Source organism: Bos grunniens, chromosome 28 (assembly GCF_055505025.1).
Source record: "Bos grunniens cultivar Pamir isolate PY7600 chromosome 28, Bosgru_T2T1.0, whole genome shotgun sequence".
NCBI classification, from domain to species: Eukaryota; Metazoa; Chordata; class Mammalia; order Artiodactyla; family Bovidae; genus Bos; species Bos grunniens.
This window is the reverse complement of record NC_141192.1, coordinates 29,501,985-29,523,203: the sequence shown is the minus strand read 5'-3', so window position 1 is coordinate 29,523,203 and position 21,219 is coordinate 29,501,985. Positions and strand designations below refer to the sequence as shown.

General features: G+C 39.8%; 1 protein-coding gene across 16 annotated transcripts in view; it reads right to left on the bottom strand.

Annotated features, from left to right (window-relative positions):
- The window catches only part of RHOBTB1 (Rho related BTB domain containing 1), a 141,888-nt gene that overhangs the window by 85,965 nt on the left and 34,704 nt on the right, over positions 1 to 21,219 (bottom strand). For 5 of the 16 annotated variants that reach the window (XM_086382332.1, XM_086382356.1, XM_086382330.1 and 2 more), the window contains one exon: positions 13,496 to 13,561. The exons of the other annotated variants lie outside the window; for them this stretch is intronic. The gene's annotated coding sequence lies outside the window, so the exon portion shown is untranslated. The remainder of the gene's footprint in view (positions 1 to 13,495; positions 13,562 to 21,219) is intronic. 16 annotated transcript variants of the gene reach the window in all.

Here is a 21,219-nt window from a genome sequence, read left to right as displayed (position 1 = left end):
CTGTTTTGTAAAGAGTAAAGTATAATATGTAAGGTACTAGTGTGGATGAATAATAGTCATAAGTACTGTGATAACCACCTGGCTTGTTTTCTGAGATATTGATAATCATTTCCTTAAATTTATTTTTTAATGGAATATAGTTGAATTATGATGTCAATTAATGCTGTACAGCAAAGTAAGGCAATTATACATGTATATACATTTACATTCTTTTTCATTCTCTTCCATTATGGTTTATCACACGATATTGAATATCGTTCCCTGTGCTACTCAGTAGGACCTTGTTGTTATCCATTCTATATGTAATAGTTTGCATCTGCTAACCCCAGCCTCCTATTCCATCACTCTCCCACCTCTCTCCCCCTTGGCAACCCTTAGTCTGTTCTGTGTGTCCCTGGTTCTATTTCTGTTTAATAGATTCATTTGTGTCATATTTTAGGTTCCACATATAAGTGATACCGTATGATATTTGTCTTTTTTTTTTCTGACTTCCCTTAGTAGGCTAAATTCTAGTTGAATCCATGACCACATGGCTTCCCCCCCCCCTTTTTTTTTTAACACCAAAGCATTTTGTATTGGGGCATAGCCAATTAACAATATTGCGCCATTTTCAGGCAAACAGCCAAGGGACTCAGCCATACATGTATATGTATCCATTCTCTCCAAACCCCCTTCCCATTCAGGCTGGCACATAACATTGAGCAGAGTTCCATGTGCTAATATAGTAGGTCTTCGTTTGTTATCCATTGTAAATATAGCAGTGTGTACATGACCTTCCCAAAGTCCCTAACTATCCCTTCCCCCAGCAACCGTTAAGTTCATTTTCTAAGTCTGTGAGTCTCTTTCTGTTTTATACGTTTATTTGTATCATTTCTTTTTAGATTCCACATAGAAGGGATGTCATATGATATTTCTCCTTTTCTGTCTGACTTAGCTCACTCAGTATGACATTGTCTAGGGATGACCACCTGACTTTTTAATCTGTAATGATTCTAGTTAATATTTAGGTAGCAACCACTATGGGTTGGGCATGGTGCAGCATGTTTTACTACCTCAGTCCAAGTAATACTTCTTTTTAACAGTAAAGATGATATACCATCTGGGCATGGAAATAGTTCTTCTGCTTTCTGTGGAAATGAATTCATCACAACTGTTGCTGTTATTAACAAGAGGTTTGTATTGTTTGATTTTTGCTAGGTTTGATGTTTCTCCCTAGTAATACATTTTAGGTGGCAAATGGATGGGAAAAAAGCATATATACCCTGAACGATAGTTTACAAATAGAAACACACAGGCACCTGAAAGATGCCTGAAAATTTTCTTTATATTTGGACTCTTGCATATTATACAAAAAATGGAGGGCTGAGATATTGAGAGATACTCGAGTGCCTTCTGAATGGTAAAAATTTATGTTCAATATAATTTAAGCTTTAAATGTATTTTGATGTATTCAGTTTTATTTTGACTTTATCAGTTAAAAATTATAAACTTAGCTAACTCTGTTATTTACAACACTTATTACCTGTTCATCGCCTTTCTTTATTTTTGGAATTGGTATTTCCTGGTCTTATCAACTAGAGTGTTCAACAGAGAAGACAACTTGGTTGGGAATTCAGACCCCTGGGTTGAGAGTTAGGAATTGAGGTCTCAAGACTGGCTGTTAACAACTCTATGGGAGAATTTCCTTGGGCAAGTCAAGTCACTTCTCCCAGGGCCCAGTTTCCTTATCTCTGAATTGAAAGCCTCAGCCTGGAGTACCAAAGTTCATGGCAGTCCAGAGTGAATACACTTTGCATGTTGAAATTATTACAAAAAGACCGAAGACCTAGTGACCTTGAAAACCAGTTTACACTTCTCTTATTTTGAAAGATTAAAAAAAAATATTCAACAAACATTGAATGAATTCTTTCCATTTACTTATTACTAAATTAAGCTGACAGTTTCATTAGTTACTGATGGCTCTCATTTGGCTTGGGGGTCAGGGTTGCTAGATAAAATATAGGACACTCAGTTACATTCACCTGTCCCATGCAATTTAGGGCATATTTTAAAAGTATTTATTGTCTGAAATTCACATGTAGCTGGGTATCCTGTATTTTCATTTGCTAAATCTGGCAATTTAGTGGATCAGAAAGGGTGAGGAGAGGGGAGCAAAACTAAATTGAAGGAAAACTGACAAGCATTTTTGGAATTATCCAGTTGTGAATTTACAAATAATCAGAAGGAGATAAAAATGAATTAGTCAAGTAGCATTTTCCAGAGTTTATTCTGTTGGACCAACCCTGAACGAAACTCTGTTAAAAAGGGAAATAGTCCTTTCTTTATAAATGTTAAAGTAAGTTGGAGAACTACTTTATATTTTATCTTCTTCCTAAGGGAAGTTATTTTTCTTATTGCAAGACTTCCCAGGGCGTTTATAGGTGAAAGTTAGCTGTGCCTTCCTCAGAGGGAAATACTCTCTGTTGAGCTGCCTGTGCTTATTTAACCAGGATCTCTTCTTTGTGGTCCTAGAATACTATCAACAACCACAATGTTCTTGAACACACTTGTGAACATCACAGTTAATAAAACCACAACAGTGTACTGCATGGGTCAGTCATTCCAAACAGCACGGAGGCTTCTTCCTGATTGGGTAGACATGTGGGTCATTGTGGTCAATTATTCAAGGAGTAACTGTCCTGGGTTACTCCAAACCACAGATAATTGCCAACTATCATTACACAGCACAAATGCATTCATTTAAAATGCCAGTTTGGTATATACCAGCAATGCTGATTATAAAACACTGTAATTAGTTAATGTAGCTTGGTGGCAGCTGACCTAGTGTTAGTAAGCATTCTCTCCATCTAAATTTGTTATCTATAACTTGTTAGTGACAGATACTCAAAAGGGTCCAGTGTTTGATTGCAAAGAAAACAGAAACCCATGTATACACTGAGCCTGTTGGTTGTTTGCAAAGGAATGTGACTGTTTTGAAAATTAATATGTACTATCATAGTTGACGAGTTAAACTTTTTGTTTAAACATGTTATTAAATTCGTAGCCATTTTTAGCCATTAATTTTGATCAGTTAACACACTGAAATAACTGTCGTGGGAGTCTACAAATTTTCAGTTGGACCTCATCTGTTAATAGGCTGATAATCCTCTTCGGAGTGACTACAAGTGTTCCCAAAGAATTAGGTGCAGTGGTGTAAGCACCACTAAGCCTTAGGAGTCAACTCACATTCCCTCTTTCTCCCATCCTAAAAACTAACCTGAATCAAAGGCTAATTAATAGTAAGAATACTAAAAAAGCAGGTCTACAGAACATGTAGCGTGGTGTGGGGAGGGAACCCAAGGTTTTAGAATAATCACACACTTTGTAATCTATTTCTGGAAACCTCAAAGAGTATTCTTAACAACTTTCCCACTGGTAATAATGACAACAACAATTACAACATGTGCTGAATGTTCACTCCATGCCTGACACGCTCTGTTCTGTGCTTTTTCAAGCTTTATCATGTCTTCTTCGTGGTAGCCCTGTGAGGTACTGTTGTCCTCTCCATGGTACAAATGGGAAAGCCGAGGAATAGAGAGTTAAATCATTTGTGTAAGATCATATCCTTAGAACGGGGAGTTCAAGGATTAAAATTCTAAGTCTAAATTCAAATCCAAATTCATAACCACTATATAATACTGCTGCAAAGGGGAAGGACTTCCTGTGAGCAGACATCACTTGTGAGTGTATTTTCTCTGCCAGGACAGACACAGACCCCACCATTAATCAGATTATAAAGTCAGTAATTGGGTCCTCAGAACATGTGGTTAAAAGCACAAGAAGGCTAATGCCGAATTTAGGGAGGTGGAAAAGTCAAGCACCTCTAAATGAAGAAATCACAGGGAACTTGACTTGATACCATTTTTATAAGCATCAAGTTGAAGCCGCAAACATTTGAGTTTTAAGCACCATGTGTTAGAACACTGATATGACTGTAAATTTTCTGAAGATTTGTCCAGTATACAATTGTTAAACTCTGATTTCCTTCAGAAATCAAAGTTTCTGAGCTAGTCTCTTGCAAAAGAAACCCAACAGGTTTTAGTTTTAAAGAGTTTAGGAACTTGATATTGCATAGGTCAGAGGAGCTAAATTTTTTTCTTTTTATTTGATGAGTAAGCATAACTGACTGGCTCCAAATAGGAAAAGAAGTATGTCAAGGCTGTATATTGTCACCCTGCCTATTTAACTTATATGCAGAGTACATCATGAGAAATGCTGGGCTGGAAGAAGCACAAACTGGAATCAAGATTTCTGGGAGAAATATCAATAACCTCAGATATGCAGATGACACCACCCTTATGGCAGAAAGTGAAGAGGAACTGAAAAGCCTCTTGATGAAAGTGAAAGAGGAGAGTGAAAAAGCTGGCTTAAAGCTCAACATTCAGAAAACCAAGATCATGGCATCTCGTCCCATCACTTCATGGGAAATAGATGGGGAAACAGTGGCAGACTTTATTTTTTGGGGCTCGAAAATCACTGCAGATGGTGACTGCAGCCATGAAATTAAAAGACGCTTACTCCTTGGAAGGAAAGTTATGACCAACCTAGATAGCATATTCTATCTAGGTTGAAGAGACATTACTTTGCCAACAAAGGTCCGTCTAGTCAAGGCTATGGTTGTGAGAGTTGGACTGTGAAGAAAGCTGAGCACTGAAGAATTGATGCTTTTGAACTGTGGTGCTGGAGAAGACTCTTGAGAGTCCCTTGGACTACAAGGAGATCCAACTAGTCCATCCTAAAGGAGACCAGTCCTGGGTGTTCATTGGAAGGACTGATGCTGAGGTTGAAACTCCAATACTTTGGCCATCTCATGCGAAGAGTTGACTCATCAGGAAAGACCCTGATGCTCGGAGGGATTGAGGGCAGGAGGAGAAGGGAACGACAGAGGATGAGATGGCTGGATGGCATCACTGACTCTATGGACATGATTTTGAGTGAACTCCGGGAGTTGGTGATAGACAGGGAGGCCTGGCATGCTGCGATTCATGGGGTCGCAAAGAGTCAGACACAACTGAGCAACTGAATTGAACTGAAGCATAACTGGATTAAAAGGTTGTATAGATACAAACTTCTAAATTAAAAAACAACAACAACAAAAAACTCAAGATCAACCAACAGGAAAGAGTAGGAATTTATAATAAAAGTGACTTCATTTTTAAAATTAATGTGGTAACATCTTCATGGTGGTAGCACATTCATATGGTGGTCCCCAATGAACCACACGTCTCTGTCGGGGGGAGGTCCCTCCTGGAAGAGGCTGGCCTTGTGACCTGTATTAGCTCATACAATGTGGTTGAAGAGAAGCTGTACCTGTTCTGGGCCCAAGTCTTAAAAAACCTTGGCAGCTTCTGCCTGTGTACTTAGAAGGAAAATACTTACAATGTATGAAGTTGGACTACACTGGGACTGTCATTCTTAAAAGAAGCCTAACCTAGCCATGTGGAGAGTTCCCATGGATAAACAGCTAGGCCCTAGAACACAGCGTCAGCTAAGCTCTCAGCTGACAGCCAGCAGCATATTGCCAGCCAGGTGGATGAAGCCATCTTGGAAGTGGATTCTCCATCACCAGCTGAACACCCCCCCCACAAACATGCAGGGGTCTCCACAGAGCCCTGCCTAAGCTACAGCACTGGGAGCAAATAAGTGAGACAGTTGTTTTAAGCCTCCAAGTTTTGAGTTAAATCTTTGGGGGGACCATGCTGCATGGCATTTGAGATCTTAGCTTCCCAACCAGGGATCCCTGCCACGAACTGAACCCTGGCCCCCTTCAGTGGAAGAAGGGAGTCTTATATACTGACTACCAGGGAAGTTCCATTGAATTAATTTTTAATGTAACAAAACATTGACATAATTATACCAGATCTTTCCCCCCTCTCCCAAAATTGTTTTGGAGGGGACATACATTCATTCGATTATTGGTTTTGTAAAATGGTAACAACTTTACCATGTTCTATTTTTGCCTTCCCCCAACTTTGTATTGAAGGAAGCATTCATTCTTTCAGCGTTTGGCAAGTATTCCTGTTGACTGTTAGGCCCTAGGTACCCAAAGATGAGAAAGAGACTCAGAAAAGCACTTAGCCTAACGGAGGAGACAAACACTCGCACACAGGATTGGTTTTGTGTGTTAGAACAATGTGTGCCTAGCACAATAGCAGCACAGAGAAGGGATCAACTCATCTTTCAGTGACCGTGGAGGGGTCAGAATTTTCCAGCACGTGTCCTACAAGGAATGGCATTTGTGTTAAGCATTGGAAGATGAAAGGAATTCTCCCAGGTAGAGAAAGAACAGTCTGGAGGAGTCCTTCTGTGCTTAGGAAAGAACGTTAGCAAAGTTCTGACAGCGTTAAGGAATATGATAGTTTAGAGTAACTAAGCGTAGTCTTATGCGGCTGTGGGGCAAGGTGGGGCAACAAAGGTTACCTGCCTGTCCAAGCGGTCAGAAGCCTTGAAGGCCATTCTCATCAGCATGGCTTGAGGACAAGGTAAGCCATCTTAACAATTTTAAAAAATTGTACTTAAATGAAGTACGATTTACACACAGCAGGAAGTCTTAACATCCTAAGTTCAATGAATTTTAATGTATGTAAATACCTGTGTGACCACCACTTGGACCAAGGTCAGGCCAGCATAATATGACAAAACGTGAAAAGGATGTCTTAAGCGTAGACCCATATATCCTGAACAAAGTATTAGCAAATCCAGCAGCTTACCAAAGGATGATACATCAAGACCAAATGATCAGGAATGCAAGGTTGGTTTACTATTTAAAAACTCAACAATGTAACCTACATTAGTAGAATACCAAACCATATCTAATAGATGCAGATAAGACAAATGATAAAATTTAACACTCTTTCGTGATCGAAATTTCATCTGAGTATTTAAAGCAAGGAAAAGACCTGGGCGGATCTGTGCTGTTCAGAGTCGAAGGCCCTTTGTGAAGCAGTCAGGGTTCTCAGTCCTGGAACACGGTGCTATGGTATGACTTTCTCTAGGACAGGTTTCCAGGGATATAGGAGAATGCAAAATCCACAGACATCCAGCTCTACGCCTGGAGGAACCGTGCCAAATGCTGACTCTAAGTGAGCAATAAATTAACTCCAGACCTCTTTAACAGCTATGTAGACAAGGAAGGACTCAGACAGAGTCCATTAAAAATGTGATTGCTCTACACGTCACAGACAGCAGTGCTAATGGATATTGCTTACATGTCTGAGCCTGGCTGCTCTGTGCCACAACAGGAACGAAACAAGATCAAAGCCGAGTAGCTCAGGCCTATAGTGATGGCTCCTGGCAATAAAGGTAACAGGTAGAAACCTGAATCCTAGTTTCGTCTGCCACTATCCAGCCGTGTGCCCTTTGGAAAGACAGATTACCCCTCTGGGCTTGTGGTTTCTGCATCTGTGAAATAAGTGGATTAGACTTGATGGGTCTCAGTATGAGTCAGATCTGGATTTCAGTCCTAGCTCCAGCCTTACCATCTGTGTGACCTGTGCCTCACTTTCTCCATCTGTATAATGGACAGAAACCTCAATGTGTTTCTCTGAATATTAAATAAGATCGTGTAAGTGGAACACTGAGCACATTCACTGTACATATTGAATACAAAATAAAGATAGATGTTGTTCTAAGAATTAGCTATTAGGTTCTAAAGTGCCGTAATGATTAACAGACTGGAAATACTAATTTTTTTCTGACATGGAGATTGGTAAGTGTCGTGGAAAGCTTTGAAATTCTTCATGTCCCGCCCATCACAGGTAGGGTACTGTAAAAAGCTTGGGTAATTTTAGCAGAAAGGAGAACAGAAGGATAGATACTCTTTCATGATTTAATCTTGGTAATGTACCAGTGATTTCATTACCATGTGTAAAAAAACTATGATGACATTTCCTATACTCAGATAAGTACTAAGTGAGAAATCTAATTAAATGATGAGTCCATACAGTTTCCATAGAATGTAATTAATAAGATACCAGAACCCCCTATTGATTATGGTGCTGAATTTAATCAAATAGTATGTTTATCTAAGTAATCCAAACAGAGTCTGATGTCTACAGTCAGGCATGTGACTTTCACCGGTTGTAAATAAGCTGTTCAGAGGAACAAAGTACCCTGCTTAGAGAACAGGAAATTTAATGATCTGCATTTGTAACATAACATATTGTATCAAATAAAGGACTGCTTTTTTCTGAAAGTCATATTCATAGAATCTTTCTGAGTTTGAACTATTTAGTTAGACCAAATATTCAAACTGGAAATATTCATGAGAGAGCTTTAAATGATGTTAGTATTTTGGACCATGTCCCCACCATCCATCAGACACTTCCTTATTTATGGGGAATCGCAGCCCAAGTCATGGAGAACTTGCAGTGCGTACAGTGGGACTGCATGTTCTGTGGCCTCCTGGGAAGGGCTAGAAGCTTAGCTACCCGCAACTCTCCACCTCAAACACCTTTGGAATTATTATTACCGCCTTGGGAAGATGTGGTCTTCATCATGGCCACAGTGGTGAGAGCCAGATGGTGGAGTCCGTATTTTTAATTTTTATTGGAGTATGAAGTGAAGTCGCTGAGTCGTGTCTGACTCTTTGCAACCCCGTGGACTGTAACCTGCCAGGCTCCTCCCTCCATGGGATTCTCCAGGCAAGAGTACTGGAGTGGGTTGCCAATTCCTTCTCCAGGGGATCTTTCCGACCCAGGGATTGAACCCGGGTCTCCTGCATTCCAGGCAGATGCTTTAACCTCTAGGCCACCAGGGAAGCCCTTATTGGAGTATAGTTGCTTTAATAATATTATGTTAGTTTTTTTACTGTACAGCAAAGTAAATCAGCTCTGCTACTGCTAAGTCACTTCAGTCATGTCCGACTGTGTGACCCCATAGATGGCAGCCCACCAGGCTTCCCCGTCCCTGGGATTCTCCAGGCAAGAACACTGGAGTGGGTTGCCATTTCCTTCTCCAATACATGAAAGTGAAAAGTGAAAGTGAAGTCACTCAGTCGTGTCAGACTCTTGGCGACCCCATGGACTGCAGCCTACCAGGCTCCTCCACCCATGGGATTTTCCAGGCAAGAGTACTGGAGTCGGGGGGCATATGTATACATATATCCCCTCTTTTCTGGGGTATTTCCTTTCCATTTAGGTCACCACAGAGCACTGAGTAGAGTTCCCTGAGTTATATAGAAGTCTTATTAGTTATCTATTTTATATATATCAGTGGTGTATATATGTCAAGCCCAATCTCCCAGTTCATAACCCCTGGAAGTGATTTTAATAAAGCTATAAATTCTAAGTCAGATAGGTTATTCTATTTATGTTATTACAGTGCTATTAAATGTGATGGTTGTTTATATTTTTAAAGGAGGTGGCCATTTTTTCTCTACCTGAGACCCAGTGCTAGGACTGTCCTGAGTAGAAACTTTCAAAGAGAGCTACTTGGTTGAAAACATCTGCTGATGAATTATATGCCGTTAGTGATCTCTGCAGTTCTTGTTGGAACTGATATTAAAATCACCTATCTCTGATCTTCAAAATAACCCTTCTCAACAGAAAAAGAGGCACTTTTCTACAACAGATAATGTATCAAAATATGCACAGTGGTTATATTTTCCTTTTAAATATAAAAACACAGAAGTGGTAGAGGATAGAAGAATGATTAACATTTAACAGCAGACATTTCATAATTTCATAGGCTTATCTCAATTCACAAATGCAAAATAAAGTCAGGAGGCCAAACTGGCTTTTAAACGTACTCTTTCTACAAACATTGTTTTTTACCCTTTAGCGGAAATTTCCACATCCTCAGGAAGAAGCAAATTATATAGTGTATTTTTTTTCCCCCTCATAAAATATCTAGTGTAAATGTCTAGGTCTTTTGCAATCCTAATTTTCTGTTTTGTTCTAAGGAAGCTTTCCACTTGACAAATACTTAGATGCTTATCTGTCCTTTGATACAGATTTAATATTATTCTCTGTAGCCCTGGAAATAACAGTTGGCTTGGTCCATTATGGCCAAATGGAAATAATTTTAAAACCACTATGGTTTCTGGTCCATTTGTAACAATTTTGTCCCCTTCCTGGGTTGGTCCTGGCATCCTGAACATAACCTGTATATTGACAATGCTATGATTCTGTTACTTGACCTCTGCAGGGCAGTATCACTTAAACTGCCCACCAGTTTCTGTGTATTTAAACAAATACATCATTTCTAATCTAGGATTGGACCATCATACATGGCTAGTTAGACCGTCAGGCATATCGTTAGGACTGGAAGTCTATTTTCTAATGTCTCAAGGTCTTTGTAGTGCAGACCATGGATACAAATGTGATGGCAGACGTCCCCCAGAAAGTATTGCAAATACATGTAGTTTTCAGCCAAAGCAGCCTGCATAAACACGCAGCCACATAAACCGCACTGTTTGGCTTGAATGGCAGGAGTGGCCTCAGCCACTCACTGGCATACAGGTAGACCGTTTTTTGTTACCCACTGCTCCGTACCAAAAAACCCAAATGGCTCAGCAAGTATTTACTGAATTACAATTCTGGCATTTGTTAATCTTTTTCTTCTCACACTTGAGGTTTTGCATCTTGCTCCCAGTTTTATAAAATGAAAGTGAATAAAGAGGTTTAATTAGCAAATAATCCAAATACAATTAAAAAAATTTTTTTATCTTCCAGAAGATAAATTCACAAGCATGACAAGAGGCTTTTAGGGCAATCTTGCAAAAAGGCTCTTTTGAAAGCTGCACCCTTTGCATGAAAATGTCTATGAGCAGAATAAAATATTTAAACAAGCAGCATTAACTAAAAAAGAAAACCTCAGCATTAGAAAACGCACACTCAGGCTTTCCTTTCCCATTTAGGTAGCTTCCTGTGGTTGGTCATCACCTTTTAAATAGAAAGTCATGGGCTCTGTCGGACCAGGCAAGGTGTTCATACGCATGGGCCTTCAAAAGAAATCCATGTGTCAGAGAGGCAGATTCTTATGGCACATTGCTGCTAGCTGGGTATACTCCTGTGTTGTCCTCTGGATAATGTGACTGAGCATCACTTTTTTAATTATAAGCTCCCTGTAGGAGTTTCTTTGTTCCACACACTGCCAAATGTAGCACCTAATAGGTGACTCCTGAATGAATGAATGGATGGATGGATAGGCATTCAGTAATAACTCTGGATTGTTTCAAACCAACTGAAAGAAAAAACTTTGATTTCTTTCCTTGGCCCATTTTATTTTTCCTCCAACTGTCTCATGCCCTTCTCTACTCCAAAAATGCATGAAAAATGCATAAAAAGGACCAACTAGGGGGTGTGTGTGTATGTATGTGTGAAGTAATACACGCGAACATAAAATACAATCTTTGTATAATGTACTTTCAGTCTCTGTAAAAGTATACTCATGCAGTGTCCTTTTGTAGTATTTAATGATTTTACTAGTTAGGTACTCAGAAATAAACATACCACTGCCAGCTTGCATATAGCAGGTAGATCAGTGAAAGATGATTAAGAGACTGGAGTGGAGGTTATCACCAGAGGGTGAGAGAGAAAATCCTTTCCTGTGTTTTGGGCCACCGCTGCCCTCTAGGGGACACATGGAAAATAAGCAAAGTCTCAAACCTGCTAGAAATTTAAGACCTTGGCAAATCATTTTGTCTGCCTCACATTTATTAAGGAAAGCTTAATGAAGAGCTAATTAAAATTACTTTAAGGATAGCTGTATAATCCTCCCCTCCTCAAATCTTTACATCATATGCTTTTCTATGGTCACCCAATTTAGAGTCCCTCTCAGCTGATAAAAAGTTCTGTATTTTGTCTATACTGATGTTCCTGTGGAATTTTAAACCTGTTTTTTCTTGTCCTGTTAAGGAACAGCTGCTTATTATGACTAACATGTTAGTCATTGTTTATACTTTTTCGGTGTTCCAGAAACCTGCAACCCCGACTCCTTCCGTCTTTTTTCACAGTCAGTGTGTATGGAGGAAAATACGCAAACATTTCCAAAGTTGCCAAATTGTTCCTTATTTCTAGACAAAAGAAGCTTCACTGATTTGAAGACCAAAAATCAGCTTGTGATTTTCACATGGGAGATATAACTTAAAGTACCCCTGGGTCCTTCAACCGTCTCAATATAAAGCTTGAAAAATTAGGGACAGTATCTTCTGTAATCCTACTTTATAAGCAGAAAGTAATGTACTTTCATTTCTAACTCTTAAAGGAGAATTTAAATAATACTAAATGAGATTTTTTGGAAGTGAATATTCTTAAGAGAATATTTCATGACTTGTGGATGATATTGTGGAAGAGCCACTTATAAAACATCTGTTTGTTCACCCATTTAACATTTGTTGAGTATTCCATTACTCAAAAGACACTATCTTAGGAGGTATATAAAGAAACTTACCATTCTGTAGAAACGAATTGTATGACAGTAACACATTTTGTCCTGTATTAGATTTGACTTTGTTCAACAAATAAAAAATATCAAGATGCTTATGTCTTATGTATATTACCTACTAGACTTCAAGTATCTAGAGAAAAGGGAATTTATTTTGCTCATCTTTGTATCACCAGTATCTTGGATGATTTAATTTCTCAAGCCTAACAGTAGTCCTTTAAGTGTGTGTTTTTGTTCCCAGTTTCTGGGTAAATTATTCAGCAGTTTATAAGCTAGAATGTAATTGAGATTTAAACCCAAGTGTGTCTGATCATTGATATTATGATTTTTCCCTGCTCATATGCCTAGCATAGTGACTGCACACTGTAGGTGTTCGATAAATATTTGAATAAGAATTAGTTGGTGTGCTTTTCCTAAGTAGTATATTCTTTGCTTTCATTTTGGTATCTCAGGTGCTTCAAACAGTGCTTGGTACATAATAGGGCCTCAATAATTGTTGAATGAATGAATATAGATTTATTAGGAAATCTCTTTTCAGTATTTTTCTATCACCTAATTCTTACAGTATATCCACAATATATAGAATAATGTTTTAAGACTAAATGAAACAAATGTTTTATGAAATATGCATTGATGGTGGTCTGTAATGAACTGTCATGGAATTCATCTTCAGCTAAACTCAGGACATCAGATGGTCATTGATGTACCTTCTTGGCATTTCATTGTCCAAAGATTTGAGGAAATGAATGGGGGAGCTGATATTTTAAAAAAAACATCAAGTTCTAACTCATAGGAAATAATAAGAATCTTAAAGAACAATAGAAATAAGAGTTTTAAAAACTGATGGGGATAGAAATTCTGAAAAGAATCAGAGAAATATGGCAAATTTGTGAGAACAGATTTTTTAAAATTCAGGGAACAGATTAGAAGAACTCTATAGCATAAAAATTTCAAAGGGAAAATATCATGAAAAGATTGAAAAGCTTGCAAAATTTCTAAACAAACCCCGAAGCTCTTAATGTCAGTTTTTATGGTATTAGGATTATGAGTAATTTCTTTAAAATTTTACCTTTCCACATTTTTAACTTGTCTATGAGTGGCTTTCAGGTAAACAGAGATGTTCCGATTATATTATCTAAAAAATAAAACAAAAGTCACTTTAAAACAAGCAGTTTCTACCATATACAGTTGCACATCATTCTGATGTGGTTTTTATATGACATTCTTTCCAGTGTCTCTGCATCTCTACTTTAAATAATCCATTTATTGCTTTGTTCATTAAGCATCTGTTTACTGAGAAACTTGCAAATAGCAGCAATGTTCCAGGCCCTGGGACACAGATGTGGACAAAAGCACATGCTTGTTCTTAGAGGGCTGATATTCTAGTAGGGGAGAAAGACAGAAAACAAATAAAGCAAGTCTTTAATTCTAAGCTGCAGTCAGGCTTTTAAGAAAAACAAAGCGTGGTAAGAGGAGAGGGAGCAATGTGGTGTCATAGCTTCAGATGGGCTGATTAGGGAAGTCAGTCCTCTGAGAAGGGAACAACTAGTGATGGGAGGCTGGAATGCTAAGAATTGGATTGGGGAAAATGCAGGTGATGAGTCGTGCAGGCAAGGGATACATGGCAAGATATAAGATACAAGACAAGATACAAAGGAAAACCCCCAAATGATCTGAGGTCAATTAAAAAAAACTCAGGATACACGTGTTGTTCTTTGTCTGCTTTTTAAGTTCAAGGAGCACAATGTTCCAGTAAGAGATGAACCCGCAGCTTAGAGGGGATTGTAACGTGGATAGATGAGAAAGACAACAGACTTGTAAGATTTCTGTTTTCTTTGTCTGTGGCTTTGAAATGGAAATGATAGACTACTGTTGCTAAGAGGGAAGAAAAGATGAGAAAAGAGAATGTAAGAGAATGTATTCTAGATGCCTTCAAGGGTTCTCACTGGCGGGAACTTCGTCCCATTTTTTTTTCATCCCTTAGAAATGATGGCAATCTTGGGGCAAAGAAATAATGTTGGCATGCCTATAATTCTTTCGAATTATCTCAGTGGCCAGGTTTTATTGAAATGTGAGATTTGGCCATCATCATCTAATTGCTTTGTCTTTAGAAGCTGTTTCTCCTGAAATTCTCTTGTCCTTCTGGCTTAAATTTCCCTAAAGGGGCTGATGAAGGGAGAGGTGCAGGTTAGATTACGCTAGTAGAAGAGGGGCAAGTTTCTAAGAGAATTCAACCCTAGAGGGAAAAAGGAGAGAACAGAGGGACTCCAGTTGTGGGGGCACAGAAAGGGGGGGCCTCAAGGGACTGAGCTGGAGACCTCTCTCCCTTTCTCTTCCTCCATATCCCGACTTCACCTTCTTCTCAGGTTCTTTCATGCCCTCACGCTTTTGCTCTCCCTCCTTCCCACCAAACAATTCAAATTTGGCTCCCTCTAAGTCCCAGCAGGAAAACTAGTGTCCCATTATGTCTCCAGATGAATTTCCAGAAAATACCATCTACAGCCACAAGAAGGAAACTCAGAAGGGTGTTCAGTAGGTGTGGCATGTGGTCGGATGTAGGAGTGTCGTTTTGGTCAATTCAAGATTCTAATGCAGTGTAAAATGAATTTATCTTCAGACATATACATATATATATATATGTATAAAATTCTTATTTCAGAGTTTTAAAGCATGAGTAGAACAACCAAAACACCAAATTTTGAGTGTTTAGATTCTTAAAAATAGGATGCCTCTGAAATTCTAGTTACTGTAGTAGGTTCTAGGAACGCTGAGTAAGCCGATATCCTTGCTGCAGATGAAATCTGCTAAACCATTGCTGTCCGTCCGTCTTCGAGGTGCTGAGGGAAGCGGGAGTAGACACGGCACAAGATCAACACGTTTGACCTGATTTGCAAAAGGGGGAGGTTGATGGTTATCAGTGAACCTAAAATCAATTATGGTGAGGCTCCCAGCTGAGTTCCAGAAGCTACACCAAGGAACAGATCATGTAGATGTACATCCTTTCTTCCTGTGAAAGGGTGACTGCATTAGCCAATTGGGGTAATTAAGTATATCTGGATTTTCTACAGGATATTTGCCAACGCATCACACAGCTTCCTTGTGGCTAAGACAAGGAGATAGGAGCTAGAAGTCAAGGATGTTGGCAGCCTGTCGAATAACCCCACACAGAGGATAGGAGTGAATGATCAGTGTCTGTCTGGATGAATGGTCTAATGGTGAGATGCCTGGTCCCAGTATGGTCAACACTTAAAAAAAACAATAGGAATTACTGCAAATATGAGGCTTCCTTGGTGGCTGAGATGGTAAAGAATTCACATGCAGTACAGGAGACCAGGGTTGGATCCCTGGGTTGGGAAGATTCCCTGGAGAAGCGAATAGCTACTCACTCCAGTATTCTTGCCTGGAGAATTCCATGGACAGAGGAGCCTGGTGGGCTACAGTGCAAGGGACACAAAGAGTCAGACATGACTGAGTGTGTATGTGTATAGCAAATGCAAACTATGCTTGTCAGATTTGCCAATGACATGAGTTAAGCTTTCACTTAATAAGTCAGATGACAGAATTAGAATATACTCCCCATTCCAAGTGGGAAAAAAAGGTTCAAATTGGTGGGATGGAACAAATTTAATGAGGTAACATTAATGGAAATAAATGTGATGTTCACTATAGGGGGCCAGAAGAGAAAGGCAAAAACCCGACTATGCAGATGCAGGATGGGGTACCTATGGCTTGGCTTAGATATGTGAGGACCACGGGTGTGTGTGTGTGTGTGTGTGAGAAACTTCAGTCATGTCTGACTCTTTGTGACCCCATGGACCATAGCCTGCCAGGCTCCTCTATCCATGGAATTCTCCAGGCAAGAATACTGGAGTTGATAGCCATTCCCTTCTCCAGGGGATCTTCCTGACCCAGGGATTGAACCCTGGTCTCCTGCATTCTAGGCGGATTCTTTACTGTCTGAGCCACCAGGGAAGCCCTTAGGAATTTTAAGTGTCACTTAGGAATTTCACTTATGGATCTCAAGTGCCGCTCAGATATAAGTGCCACAAAAGCAAATTCAATATTAACAGGAAGGCAGTCCTTAGAATAAAGGTACTGCTAATTGTGTTTTATCCTGTGTGGATGAGATTACACCCCATGTTTGTTGTTGTTGATCAGTTTCCCAGTCGTGTCCAACTCTTTGCAACCCCAGGGACTGCAGGACTCCAGTCCTCTCTGACCCTCACCATCTCCCGAAGTTTGCCCAAGTTCATGTCCGTTGCATCGGTCATGCCATCCAGCCATCTCATCCTCTGATGCCCTCTTCTTCTGCCCTCAGTCTTTCCCAGCATTAGGGATTTTTTTCCAGTGAGTCAGCTGTTCACAAAAGATGACCAAAATACTGGAGTTTCAGCCTCAGCATCAGTCCTTCCAGCGAGTGTTCAGGGTTGATTTCCCTTAAGATTGACTGGTTTGACCTCCTTGCTGTCCAAGGACTCTCAGTTTTGTTTCTCAAAATAAAACAAAACTGGAATGTGTGCAGAGGAAAGTGACTAGGGCACTGGAGGAAGGAAACCCAAGAGAATGAGGAAGCATTAGAAAGGAGCTTGTCAGGGTATTGGAGGGGAAGTAAACATTTCATTAGTGCCAACGGTTACATGTAGGACCAGTAAGGGGAAATTTGATGAGTATCAACTAGAACTGCCTGAAGCTGGGAAGCCAAGAGATTCCTATCATCAGTGGTTTTTGAATGTCACTTGAGTCATCAGAAGAGTGTAAAATAGTCATTCATGACCTTTAAGGTCCCCCTCAACCTTGGGAGTCTTTAGTGCTAGAGTTGTTTGCTGCTGGTAAGTTGCTTCAGTCGTGTCCGACTCTGTGTGACCCCATAGATGGCAGCCCACCAGGCTCCCCCGTCCCTGGGATTCTCCAGGCAAAAACACTGGAGTGGGTTGCCATTTCCTTCTCCAATGCATGAAAGTGAAAACTGAAAGTGAAGTCGCTCAGTCGTTTCCGACTCTTCGAGACCCCATGGACTGCAGCCTACCAGGCTCCTCCGCCCATGGGATTTTCCAGGCAAGAGTACTGGAGTGGGGTGCCATTGCCTTCTCCCAGAGTTGTTTACTAACCATTTATTAGACAATCACCTTAATGTAGCTTGTTTGGGTCACTTTTCAGCTGTAGTCTTAGGGGCTGTGGAAATGGAGTAATAGAGACCTTATAAGCTCTCCTGCCATCCCAAGGTGAAAGCCCTGGAGAGTAGGCTACAGGACTTCACACATTTTTAGCCATCTCAGATCTGATGTCAGCAAGGAGGGAATTGGCAAACTGAGACAAGTGCTTGATTGACACGTCTAAGGCCAACTAGATAAAACCACCACCTGGAAAGTACATCTCAGTGTGGTTTCCAGGTGTTATCTGGCAAAGGGATCACTCAAGGCTATGGATTGTGGTCTGTCATTTAGCAGAATGTCATTGTGATCAGTGATCCTTTGCCTCTTATAGTTAATAACAATTTTAATCTTGCTGCTGTTGCTAAGTCACTTCAGTCGTGTCCGACTCTGTGCGACCCCATAGACGGCAGCCCACCAGGCTCCCCCGTCCCTGGGATTCTCCAGGCAAGAATACTGGAGTGGGATGCCATTTCCTTCTCCAATGCATGAAAGTGAAAAGTGAAAGCGAAGTTGCTCAGTCGTGTCCAACTCTTAGCGAGTCGGAGGACCCACCAGGCTCCTCTGTCCATGGAATCTTCCAGGCAAGAGTAATGGAGTGGGGTGCCATTGCCTTTTCCTGATCTTTATCTTAGTGCTATAATAAAAAAATTCATAAGTTTTGTCGGTCCAGTCATGTTCATTGCATAGAAGACGCTTCCTAGTTTCAGGTATAGTGGGGTTTAGTTGATGTGAGTGGTAAACACAGCTTGTATTTGGCACAACCAAATGCTATCCTCTGTAGGTATATAAACCCACTATTCCATCCACAAGATAAGAATGTATTCACCAGACAACAAATATTAATGATAACATATTTTTCTTTTAGTGCATTGTATAAAATATATGCTAATCAGTACAATTCAGACCCATATTGAATATTAATTCTATATTTCACGGATCTTGGTAATTAAGTTTAGTGCTGCACATTTACCCTAGAAACTAGTAAAATTTTGATAAAAGTAATTTACTGTAAAGTTTTTAATCATTTTTGACCCCAGTATAATTCTCTTTGCACTGATAGCACACAAAATAGAAAAGCTACCAAGCAACGAGTTAAATATTTTCTAACAATACTAAGCTCAGAAAAGAGCTTACTTAGCGTTTTATTTTCTGCTTGCTTTACATTTACATTTGTGTCACAATACAAATAGGGCTTTTACAGTTCAAGATTAATGCTGTGGTTTTCTCTGTTCATTCTGTATCATTCAAACTGCAGTTGGACCAAGCAACACAAAAAATAATCAGTCAAGTGCTGAATAATTCATTGTAAAAATATTCATGGACACACAAAGTCAGTATCCAAAAAAAAAAAAAAAAATTCCCAGAATATATGAGGAACTTTTTATTTTGGTAAAACTTCAAAGAACTGTTGTGATGAGTCAATGAAAATGTTGTAAAGCCCCAGTCAGAGATTAGCTCAGGGCAGCTAGTTTTTATGGAACGGTCTTTTTTGTCCTTTGCTGTCTCTTTTTCAATTGAAGTATATTTAATTTACAATATTATATTAGTTTCAAGTGTACAGCATACTGATTCAGTATCTTTGCAGACTATACTCCATTATGGATTATTACAACATAATGAGTTTAATTTCCCCTGTGCTGTAAATATATTCCTGTAGCTGCAGTTAAGTTCACTTCAGTCGCTCAGTTGTGTCTGACTCTTTGCGACCCAAGGACCACAACACACCAGGCCTCCCTGTCCATCACCAACTCCCCGAGTTTACCCAAACTCATGTTCACTGAGTTCGTGATGCCGTCAAACTATCTCATCCTCTGTCGTCCCCTTCTCCTCCTGCCTTCACTCTTTCCCAGCATCAGGGTCTTTTCAAATGAGTCAGCTGTTCACATCAGGTGGCCAAAGTATTGGAGTTTCAGCTTCAACATCAGTCCTTCCAATGAACACTCAGGACTGATCTCCTTTAGGATGGACTTGTTGGATTTCCTTGCAGTCCAAGGGATTCTCAAGAGTCTTCTCCAACACCACAGTTCAAAAGCATCAATTCTTTGGTGCTCACCTTTCTTTATAGTCCAACTCTCATATCCATACATGACCACTGGAAAAACCATAGCCTTGACTAGACTGACCTTTGTTGGCAAAGTAATGTCTCTGCTTTTTAATATGCTGTCTAGGTTGGTCATAACTTTTCTCTCAAGGTGTAATCATCTTTTAATTTCATGGCTGCAGTCATCATCTGCAGTGATTTTGGAGCCCCAAACAATAAAGTCTGCCACTGTTTGCACTGTTCCCCATCTATTTACCCTGAAGTGATGGGACTGGATGCCATGATCTTAGTTTTCTGACTGTTGAGCTTTAAGCCAGCTTTTTCACTCTCCTCTTTCACTTTCATAAAGAGGCTCTTTAGTTCTTCACTTTCTGCCATAAGGATGGTGTCATCTGCATATCTGAGGTTATTGACATTTCTCCCGGCAATCTTGATTCCAGCTTGTGCTTCTTCCAGCCCAGCATTTCTCATGATGTGCTCTGCATAGAAGTTAAATAAGCAGGGTGACAATATACAGCCTTGACCTACTCCTTCCCCTATTTGGAACCAGTCTGTTGTTCCATGTCCAGTTCTAACTGTTGCTTCCTGACCTGCATACAGATTTCCCAAGAGGCAGATCAGGTGGTCTGGTATTCCCATCTCTTTCAGAATTTTTTGCAGTTTATTGTGATCACACAGTCAAAGGCTTTGGGATTGTCAATAAAGCAGAAATAGATGTTTTTTTTTGAACTCTCTTGGTTTTTCAATGATCCAGCGGATGTTGGCAATTTGATCTCTGGTTCCTCTGCCTTTTCTAAAGCCAGCTTGAACATCTGAAAGTTCACGTTTCACGTATTGCTGAAGCCTGGCTTGGAGAATTTGGAACATTACTTTACTAGCATGTGAGATGAATGCAATTGTGCAGTAGTTTGAGCATTCTTTGGCATTGCCTTTCTTTGGGATTGGAATGAAAACTGACCTTTTCCAGTCCTGTGGCCATTGCTGAGTTTTCCAAATTTGCTGGCATATTGAGTGCAGCACTTTCACAACATCATCTTTTAGTATTTGAAATAACTCAACTGGAATTCCATCACCTCCACTAGCTTTGTTTGTAGTGATGCTTCCTAAGGCCCACTTGCCTTCACATTCCAGGATGTCTGGCTCTAGGTGAGTGATCACACCATCGTGATTATCTTGGTTGTGAAGATCTTTTTTGTACAGTTCTTCTGTGTATTCTTGCCACCTCTTCTTAGTATCTTCTGCTTCTGTTAGGTCCATACAATTTCTGTCCTTTATTGTGCCCATCTTTGCATGAAAACTTGCCTTGGTATCTCTAATTTTCTTGACTAGAGATCTCTAGTCTTTCCCATTCTGTTGTTTTCCTCTATTTCTTTGCATTGATCACTGAGGAAGGCTTTCTTATGTCTCCTTGATATTCTTTGGAACTCTGCATTCAAATGGGTATATCTTTCCTTTTCTCCTTTGCTTTTCATTTCTCTTCACAACTATTTGTAAGGCCTCCTCAGACAGCCATTTTTCTTTTTTGCATTTCTCTTTCTTGGGGATGGTCTTTTTTTTTTTAATTTAATTTTATTTTTAAACTTTACATAATTGTATTAG